Here is an 11,167-nt window from a genome sequence, read left to right as displayed (position 1 = left end):
TTGAGGATAGCTACAAGTACCTTGGAATCCCGCAGGCAAACAGGAACCATGAAGAGGCCACAAGGAAAGCAGCAACAACCAAATACCTGCAACGAGTAAGGCAAGTCCTGAGAAGTCAGCTGAATGGGAGGAACAAGATCCGGGCAATCAATACCTACGCCCTACCAGTCATCAGATACCCCGCTGGCGTTATAAGCTGGCCAAAGGAGGAGATGGAAGCCACTGACATCAAGACAATGCCATGCGTCCTCACAATGCATGGCGGGTTTCACCCCAAATCCAGCACACTGAGACTATACACTAAGCGGAAAGAAGGAGGCAGAGGACTAGTGAGCGTCAAAGCCACTATCCAGGATGAAACATCGAAGATCCATGATTACATCAGGAAGATGGCCCCGACTGATGACGTGCTCAGTGAATACCTCAGGCAACAGAAACCCAAGAAGGAAGAGGAGCAAGAACAGGAACCATCATGGAAAGATAAACCCCTGCACGGCATGTACCACCGGCAGATAGAGGAAGTGGCTGACATTGAAAAATCCTACCAGTGGCTGGACAAAGCTGGACTGAAAGACAGCACAGAGGCATTAATCATGGCAGCACAGGAACAAGATCAATAGAGGCTGGGGTCTACCACACCAGGCAGGACCCCAGGTGCAGGCTGTGCAAAGATGCCCCCGAGACGATCCAGCACATAACAGCAGGGTGCAAGATGCTAGCAGGCAAGGCGTACATGGAACGCCATAACCAGAACAGAATACACCTTACTTCGGAAGGCCGTTTACGTTGAGTCGGGAGCCATGGGGCAGTTTCCAGTTAATCCTTTCAAAATAATGACTGAAACTAGGGAAAAAAGGCATGATGAACTGGAATTTGTGTATCATTGGTTCATTTAATAGTGTGCAATTCATTTATGAGGACTTTACATAGCAATGCATTTGAAATTTAAACTATAATCAAAAGAGCAGAATTAATAATAAATTGAAAACTATTTTAAGGAACTTATTTTCATAACTAATTTTCAGAGATTGTTTTCAGGTGAACTATATTTATAATGACTAAAAAAAAATTCAACATCTCAATTTTTCTCACATCTCACTGTCAAGAATTGATTGGATTTAATAAAGCTTTCAATGTGTTCATACACTGTGTTTTTTTCCTGTGTGATATAATATTTTGTTTCATTTCATTGCTGTATGACTGCAGTGGTAAACTTAGGCCACCTATTATATGAAATTTAATCCACTAGTAAAATGGTAGTAGAATGCATGTACTAGTAGAATGCATGGTGAAGTCTCATTTTCTTCACTGGAAGGACACCCATCAAAGATACTTGCTCTCCATCACAAGGTCACTTCATAAGATTTCTCATTTGAAAGGATACCACTGAGGGCACTTCATGAGATTTTTCCACTAGAAAGGCACCCACCTTATTTGGTACTACATCACATTTTCTCTCAATTCAATTCAGTTCAATTCAATTCATAAGAACATAAGGAATTTACAAACGAGAGGTCACTTGACTGAACAGCATCCAGACTTGTAGGACTCTTATATACCTGGATCATGTCCCCCCCTTAATCTCCTTTGCTCGAGGCTAAACAGATTCAGCTCAGCTCTCCTCATAAGACATTCCTCTAAGACCAAGAATCATTCTTGTAGCCATACGTTAAACCCTTTCCAAGGCAGCAATGTCCTTTTTAAGGTATGGTGACCAAACCTGCACACAATATTCTTGGTGGGGTCTTACCAAGGAATTGTACTGTATAATCATAGCATCGCCTCCCTTGACTTAAACTCCACACACCTAGAGATGTAACCCAACACCCTATTGGCCTTTTTTATTGCTTCCCCACCCTGGTGAGAGTGGGATATGGAAGCATCAACATGCACACCAAGGTCAATCTCATAATCAGCTACCTTTATTTCAGTGGAACCCATGAAATATACTTTATATTATATACTGTACTTTATATTTCTGCTCCCTGCATGGATTACTTTACATTTATTTTTACATTTATCTTTGCATGGATATACTTTACATTTAAATTTCATCTGCCAGGTATCAGCCGAGTCGCTAATTAAATCAAGATCCCGTTGTAGCCTCTGTGCTACTAGTTTAGTATCATTAATGTAAATTAGGAACAATAGTGGTCCTAGAATTTAACCCTGCGGTTCCCCACTATGAACACAGACCCATTGTGACATTGTGCCTTAATAACTATCCGCTGCTTCCTGTTTGTTAACCAGTTTTCAGTCCAAGCTGCTACAGTTCCTAAAATACCTGAAGCTCTAAGCTTAAGCAAGAGCCGTTTGTGGGCATTTGTGCATCAAAGGCCTTCTGGAAATCTAAGTAGATCACATTGTAGGCCTTTTTGTGATCAAAAAATAAAATACTTGTATGTATTTAAACTTTTATAAGCATTTTTTATTTTTATAAACTTTTATCATTTTACTACAATTACAAGTACTACAGCATTCAATAGACTGTACATTGAAATGAACTTTATTGAAAACATAAAGACTAATATACTATGGAGCCAGTAAAGAAAGCACAACCAAAACTCATACAGAGCGGAAGTCTCTAATCAGTGTTCATACCGTTGATCGAGAATTCACAAAGAAAATGTGAAGTTCAGAATCTGCACTGTGTTGTGATGAACGATGTCAGATAATTAAACCATAGCAACATGATGGCAAAATTACACATTCTTCAATAGCTTATTTACAAACATATTTTGAAAAACCTATTGCTAGGATCTTTATACTACTTGCTAATAATGCCCTTAAATATTTTGAAAGGCTACATTATATGCAGGGAGTATAGTAATTCTGAAGTTAATTAACAGAATCACACAGTGTAGATAATGTAAAATAATCAAACTGACTTTCCACTCCATTCTTTTCAGTGTCTTTACATGGAAGTCTCTGACCCCACAGCATCCTCAGTTGTTTCTTTCCTTCTGGACTCATTGAGCATCGCCAGGGCTACAAATCAGCGGGCCACTGGTACCCAGCAGGGCAGGTGTACTGGCTTAAGAGCTCCTTCACTCTGTCTGCGTCCCCTCCCACGCCGCTGTGGGGAGAGAATCAGATGGTCAGGTAACCATATGACTGCTTCTACTGATATATACACAGAATCATTAGTCTACTATTATTAATCCCTTTTCCACACGTATATCATGTCATTTCAGCGTATCATACTGTTCAGAGGGGCCACAGTTAACTAGACAGCAGTTTACTGTCCTGTACTACAACATTTAGTGGAGGTTTCTGTTATTTTTGTGCTTGACATATATTTTATTTCTTAGTTACCAATAATTATTTCTAAGTTATTTAAATAAATGTAAATATTTGAGGTATTTGTTTAGTCTTCCTTGCTATACTTAAGGGTACCTTGGTTCCCAAGATCTCTGGTAAGGGAGAGAAGGTATTTCTTTGATAAAGGAGATCTACCTTTTTCTGACGGTCTGCATTCGGTGTAGGAAGGAACATATGGTGCTGATCTTGGCTTTAGATTTCAGGTACTCCCCATATCTGTTGGAGAATTCAATGTCTCCCAGTTGCCTGGTCTGCAGTCCTGAGTGTCTAGACAGCCTGGAACAGCAAAAGCCGGGATAGCTACATAGCATTTAAGACATTTTTGTCTTAAAAATAAAAATTATTTTACTTTATCTATTCAGAGATAAGTCCCATATTTTTGTTATTTTTGTACACATTTTTGTATACATTTTATCTTCACCAAGTGGGGAGGGGGGGGGGTCCCAAATTTCTTCAGTTCGAATGTATCACCTGTAAGAGTCAGTCTTAGAACCCCTGATACAGGAAAACATAATATCTGCTTCAGTTAACATTGTGGAATATACTGTACTCTGCAGTCAAAGAAAACAATGTTTAAATGGTCTTCATGTTGGTGTAAAACTACGATATTATGTCTGGCGAATTGTGTCAGCTTTGCCATTTCAAAACCTCTCCTAAAGTCACCCCAGGGTTTGTATAAACCAGCCAAAACACCGATATATATATATAACTGAATCAATCACTATCACACCATGTTCGGCTAATCAATACTTCATAAATTAATTTTACTACGGCAATTAAATTAATCAATTATATGAGTTCATGGTGAAATGTAATGGATAGAGATATTAACTGGGGTGCCCCTGAAGAGAGGTTTGGGCAGCCGTGTTCTGTCAGCCATCCAATAAAAAATCAGTAACTTTTTGGAGAACAGAAAAAAACGTGTTACTGTCCATTTGAATATATTGCAATGTTAAACTGAGTTTATTTTTTTCTGAACTTACAACCCAGTTAAATTGTAATTTTAGATTTCTTTGACTCCCTACTTAGAATATACAGTAGTGTACATTGAAAAAATCATGCATTGTAACATCTTAAATAAGAGAAACCTTAAACGCATAAACAATGATGTGTTTGTACCTTGCAGCGTCCTCCAGAAGGGCATCCATATCATCCCCCACAAGAGGAGAGCTGAGCTGGTCAGCATAGCTTCTGGCGATGCCCCTTACATCCTCCTCACTGAGGTGGGGATATTGCAAATAATAATAAATAATAAATAATAGGTAACCGGTAGCAATAAGTGGACCGGTAGCATCGTCAAAAAATGGCAAAGAATACAATGGACTTACAAGGAGAAGGGAGCAGAACAAGGATTTATGGATTTTAAGCAAGTGCTTATTAAGATAAAGACCAGAAGGACAAAAAGGAACAAGTTAAATAATAGGATGCCAGGTGAAAAGAAATGGAGTAAAGCACTGTATGAGAAATAAGACCAAGGTCCATTTATTTGGTAACAAATGAATAGTAGATGAATAGTAGCTATTCAGTGGAAAAGAGAGCTAAAGAAATGTTCAAAGATAAGGAAAGGAAAAGCAGTGATAAGGATTTTATAGGGTTTTTTCTTGTAAGAGAAAAAAGAAAAACTGCAGAATGTTGTGAGGAATAAAGGAAAAAGTGAATGTTTCATTGTAGATTCTGGATAAACGGGTCAGCATAATGCTTTAGTGGGTGTAATTGCTGCTTTATGTGTCCAGGAAGCCCCCACTCTGTCTGTGTGTTGGTTTAAAAAAGATAACATGCAGCAAAGTTAACTGATGTGTCTCAGTTTCCTATAGTGTGTTCTTGCATGTGTGTGTGTGTGTGTGTGTGTAAATGTGTGAGCGGGTATGCCTATCCTTATGGGGATGCAATGTCCCCATAATGTGATAAATATCCATTTTTTTCCCGTTAAGGGGACCGGTTTCCTGGCTTCCTTAAAATATGAAATAATAATTCATCAGTAATAATGAAATATTCAGAAGAATACATATAAGGTATACAAGACCAGATATAGATTTTCGAAGAATAAAATTATAACTGGGTCTTCCCTAGAGTAACGAGAGGACAGAGAGACAAAACGTTTTAAATAGACAAACCAGAGCAACCACGCAGTGAACAAACCTAAATCAATCAGGGAGAGCTTTTTATAGTCACACACCATATCTTCTGCATATGTAAGTATTTTTAATGCAGGAGATATACCCACCTCTCCAGGACAGGAAGTGCGGTTGTGTAGTGAACAAAAATAGTTGTGAAGAGCAGCAAGTGGCCTAGATTAATGAGATGAACCATGGTGAAGTCCTGGAAGAGAAAGTATCGTAGTGCTGAAAGGTTATAACACCAAACAGGAAAACATGGCGTACCTTTCAGTTCCAGTAATTTTTGGGTTTGATTATATTTCTCAGCTTCATAGAAATATGGGCAGCAAGTTTTAAGGTTAGATTCTACTCACCTTGGACAGCAGAGGATAGTTGCAAAAGAGACTCCAGAATAGTTTTGCAACCCCTTGCCTGAAGTCAGCCTTTAAATATCTTGTCTTTATTGACCTCCTGAGACACTCATCACTGAATAATGTCTGCATCACCACAGCCCACCCCCTCCTCTGACAGATGGGTTTACAGCCAGGCTTATTTGAACTTCTCATTATGTCTATTTGATAATGGTTTTTCTGACTGGTGTGTATGTCTTTCTTGTGTACTTTCCTTCCATGACCCAACCAATGGACACTTCCTCAACAGGTATTAATTGCCACCGATTGTACGCTTTATTGTCATTGTCATGGTTTTATTGTTGAGCATGCCCACGTCAAAAGGAATCAGTTTAAAAATCAATACAAAGGAACTGACATGTAGACATTTCCATCCATGAACATTTGCATCCATGAAGAAAAAACAGATGTATATGGAGCATAGAGTATTACATTTTTATGCGGTAAATAAAAGCTTTACTTAAACCTATCATCTATGTTGCATTATAATGGTCGGAATAAGAATTAGCAGTACAGGATCATCCATTGACAGTCATAATGAATTATGGTGTTATAATATGAATTATGATTATAATATTTCATCCAATACTACACTGTAGATACCTTTATAATGCCTTAAAATGGTTGGTATAAGAAGTAAGGATCCTTTGTACGGCATTATGAAGGCATCAATAGTGTGTTATAGAAGAGAGCTTCATAAAGAATTCATAATACATAATAAACATTGCGGGGCGGCATAGTGGTGCAGTGGTTAGCACTGTTGCCTCACACCTCTGGGTCCCAGGTTCGAGTCTCCACCTGGGTCACATGTGTGCGGAGTTTGCATGTTCTCCCCATGTCGTCGTGGGGTTTCCTCTGGGTACTCCGGTTTCCCCCCACAGTCCAAAAACATGCTGAGACTGATTGGAGTTACTAAATTGCCCGTAGGAGTGTATGTGTGAGTGACTGGTGGGTAAGTGTCCTCTGCGATGGGCTGGCCCCCCATCCTGGGTTGTTCCCTGCCTCATGCCCATTGCTTCCGGGATAGGCTCCGGACCCCCCGTGACCCAGTAGGATAAGCGGTTTGGAAAATGGATGGATGGATGGATGGAGTGTATGTGTGAGTGACTGGTGGATGAGTGTCCTCTGCGATGGGCTGGCCCCCCATCCTGGGTTGTTCCCTGCCTCATGCCCATTGTTTCCGGGATAGGCTCCGGACCCCCCGTGACCCAGTAGGATAAGCGGTTTGGAAAATGGAAGGATAATAAACATTGCTATTATGTATTATGTCTGTTTATAGCCATGTTTGCTGGAGTACTTTTCTATGCTGTGGTGTTTTGGGGGAGCAGCACAGCAAAGAAGGACTCATCCAGGCTGGAAAAACTGATCAGGAAGGCTAGCTCTGTGGTCGGCACGAAGCTGGACACTATGGTGACAGTGGCAGAGAAAAGGACACAAAAAAAATTGCTGGACATTATGGACAATGCTGGGCATCCTCTGCACACGGCCATAAACAACCAGAGAAGTCTGTTCAGTGACAGGTTGATCCTCCCAAAGACAAGAACCAACAGACTTAAAAACTCCTTTGTCCCATACGCCATCAAGCTGTTTAACTCCTCTCTGGAGGGGAGAGGGAGGGGAAACAGGAGGACAAAGGAGGGGGGGACAACTAAGCTGTAGTGCCTCTTCACTGTGCAATACTTTTGTGCACTACTTTTGGTTCAATACTGGAAATGTGCAATTCCCTTGTATTCTTCTTTATTCTATTTATCCCTTTTGTATATTTTATTTGTCTTTGTATCTATATATGTGTATATATATAACATTTGCCCACGTTGTGTAACTTCTGTCGGTGCTGTGCTTTTGGAAACCGAATTTCCCAGAGGAATCTACCCGAGGGATTAATAAAGTTTTTATCTATCTATCTATCTATGTTTGTAGTGCATTATGAATGCATTATAATGTTTTATGAAAGTTTTCATAGGTTCTTAAAGATATGGAATTCATAGAAAGTGTTACCTTATATACTTATACTTTGTAAGGCACTGAGATCAGTATTGGAAAAATAATGTTTTATCCCATGTGTGCTGGTTTTATGTGTCAACTTTGTGCCTTGGATACGTGTTGTTACCGTATTAGGTTACAAAAACATGTATTAATCAACCACATCCCTCATGAAGAGAAGCTGAATGAGGATAGAAGGATGAATGAAACTATTAAATCTAATACAAACTACAAATATGTTTGTTAATAAGTGATCATATTTTGTAATGTTGTGAATGGGATTTATGTCCCATTAAGTATAAATGTGATATAAAGGCAGGAACAGCAGTTCAAAGACTTAATCATATAACTATACTGCCTGGAAATGCAAAATAATAAATAAATTAAGTAACAATTATTTAATCACTTGCAGCATGATCTGAGTCTACAGTGATCACACACATATCTCCTATGAACACGGGAGTAGCAGGTTCCTTTGCAAGGAAGGCCAGCATTTTAATCATTTAGTCCATTCAATTTAACATTGTTTGCCCCTCCAGGAAATGTTTTAAAACTCTTGTGGACAATTTTACCATATTAATATTTCCGGAGGAAGCTCAGCCAAGCCCGATACCTCAAATACTGATATTCCGTCAGGAATTTCAGCATTTACAGCTGCAGAAAAAAGTAAGAGATCACTTTATATTACTAAACAAATCCCATTCTTAATACATAGGCTTTAATATGGAGTTGGCCCACCCTTTGCAGTTATAACAGCTTCAACTCTTCTGGGAAGGCTGTCCATAAGGTTTAGGAGTGTGTTTATGGGACTTTTTGACAGTTCTTCCAGGAGAGCATTTGTGATGCCAGGCACTGATGTTGGATGAGAAGGCCTGGCTCACAGTCTCCGCTCTAATTCATCCCAAAGGTGTTCTGTCAGGTTGAGGTCAGGACTCTGTACAGGCCAGTCAAGTTCCTCCACACCAGACCCGTTCATCCATGTCCTTATGGACCTTTTGTGCACTGGTATGCAGTCATGTTGGAACAGGAAGGGGCCATCCCCAATCTGTTCCCACAAAGTTGGGAACTTGAAATTGTCCAAAATGGCTTGTAATGCTGCAGCATTAAGAGTTCCTTTCATTGGAACTAAGGGGCCAAGCCCGACCCCTGAAAAACAACCCCGCACCATAATCCCCCCTCCACCAAACTTTACACTTGGCACAATGCAGTCAGGCAAGTACCGTTCTCCTGTAAATCGCTAAACTCAGACTCATCCATCGGATTGCCAGACAGGGAAGCGTGATTCATCACTCCAGAGAACACACCTCTGGTGCTCTACAGTCCAGTAGTGGCGTGCTTTACACCACTGCATCTGAGGCTTTGCATTGCAATTGGTGATGTAAGGCTTGGATGCAGTTGCTCGGTCATGGAAACCCATTTCATGAACTACTCTATGCACTGTTCTTCAGCTAATCTGAAGGCATGAAGTTTGGAGGCATGTAGCTATTGACTCTGCAGACAGTTGGCAACTTCTGCACACTGTGCCTCTCAACATGTGCTGCCCCCCATTCTGTGATTTTACATGGCCTACCACTTCATGGCTGAGTTGCTATTGTTTCTAAGCGCTTCCACTTTGTTATAATACTACTAACAGTTGACTATGGAATATTTAGTAGTGAGAAAATTTCACGAATTGCACAGGTGGCATCCTAGCACGGTACCACGCTTGAATTCACTGAGCTCCTGACAGTGACCCATTGTTGCGCAGATGTTTGTAGAAGCAGTCAGCATGCCTAGCTAGGTTCTTGATTTTATACGCCTGTGGCCATGGTAGCGATTGGAGCACCTGAATTCAATGATTTGGAGGGGTGTTCCAATACTTTTTGCAATATAGTGAATATTATTCGCAGACACTCTGGATGCTGTTCAGCCAAATTCCATTTCAATATTAGTCTAAATACTAGAACTCGTGGCCATAAGTGGAAATTAGCCGGAGAACATTTTAAAATGAATCTGAGGAAGCACTTCTTTACACAGCATGTAGTTAGAGTATGGAATAGTCTTCCTGCTAGTGTAGCGCAAGCTAAATCCCTGGGATCCTTTAAATCAGAGCTAGATAAGTTTTTAACAACTCTGAGCTATTTCTCCCCAAACGAGATTGATGGGCCGAATGGCCTCCTCTCGTTTGTAAATTTCTTATGTTGTTACGTACACACACCCATAAATGTAGAAATGAGTAAAACAAAAAATGTACTGCGGACTCTTAATATTTTCTTCAGCTGTATGCTGTGATACTACAGAGCCCTCAAAAACTCGCTTGCAAAATAATGTTGTGCGTATGCGAAAGTAATGGCAAAAGGGCAATAAGTTTCCACCAATTGAGTGAGTAAATTAGTGTTATATGGGAGAACATACTCCAACCCATCAATGAGTGTTGGGAATTGATGATCATTTTGAAATAAGAAAACCTACAGTATAGGGAAAAATATCTTGTTCTTTTATACGTGACATAAGGATTAGGATATGTTAGTTACAATTCTGGGGCGGCATGGTGGTGCAGTGGTTAGCACTGTTGCCTTACACCTCTGGGACCTGGGTTTGAGTCTGGGTCACATGTGTGTGGAGTTTGCATGTTCTCCCCATGTCGTTGTAGGGTTTCCTCCGGATGTGAGTGTGCTCTGCGATGGGCTGGCCCCCTACCCTGGGTCATTCCCTGCCTCATGCCCAAAGGCTCCAGGCTCCCCGTGACCCAGAAGGCTAAGCTAAGTTTGGAAACTGGATGGATGGATAGTTAGCATTCCCCCAATTGTTGTGTAGATGAACCATTTCAGAAGACCCTTTATCTGCCATGTGTTTTGGGGTTAAGCCTTTAATGTGGTTTATGCTGGTTATTTATGCTGGTATTGAACATCAAAGGTGTCAACTTTTTCTGGGGAAGTAAATGACACAAATCTGTTTGTAAGGTACTTAGAAAAAATATATATGTAATGGTCAGGTGCTGAAGAGATCCCAGTTGAGAGGGTATTCAGCTGACATCTCCCTGCATTACATCAGTCTTTCACTTCATGAAATCTAGGTATGATATGTAATGTAGGTTTAAACAATGCTTTTGAGAAACCCCTGATACACTGTGTGTGCATTTTTCACTACTAATGTGCTCCTGATGCAGCCATAAATACATCTTCTCTGTTCTCTAAATAATAATTCTCTGTTCTGATTCTGGTTTTGGATTTTGCTTCAAACCCTGTTTTGCTTTAATCAAGACATTCTTGATTAAAATAAGCAATGACATAGATATATGGTTTTCAATAGGATGGAAAATGAGTAGCATTTGCCCAAGTTGATGTGCATAGTTAGAAAATGAAACTAAAACTCACT

The 11,167-nt window shown here is 40.1% G+C and overlaps 1 long non-coding RNA gene across 1 annotated transcript; it reads left to right on the top strand.

Annotated features, from left to right (window-relative positions):
• The first annotated feature begins 669 nt into the window (after positions 1-669).
• LOC125704276 (uncharacterized) lies at positions 670-7,730 on the top strand. Its single transcript, XR_007381070.1, has 2 exons — positions 670-3,102; positions 4,448-7,730. It is a non-coding gene; the product is annotated as an uncharacterized LOC125704276 (long non-coding RNA).
• The last annotated feature ends 3,437 nt before the right edge of the window (positions 7,731-11,167 follow it).

Source organism: Brienomyrus brachyistius, chromosome 11, assembly GCF_023856365.1.
Source record: "Brienomyrus brachyistius isolate T26 chromosome 11, BBRACH_0.4, whole genome shotgun sequence".
NCBI lineage: Eukaryota > Metazoa > Chordata > Actinopteri > Osteoglossiformes > Mormyridae > Brienomyrus > Brienomyrus brachyistius.
The sequence above is the reverse complement of the archived record's forward strand: the minus strand, read 5'-3'. Positions and strand labels throughout refer to the sequence as shown.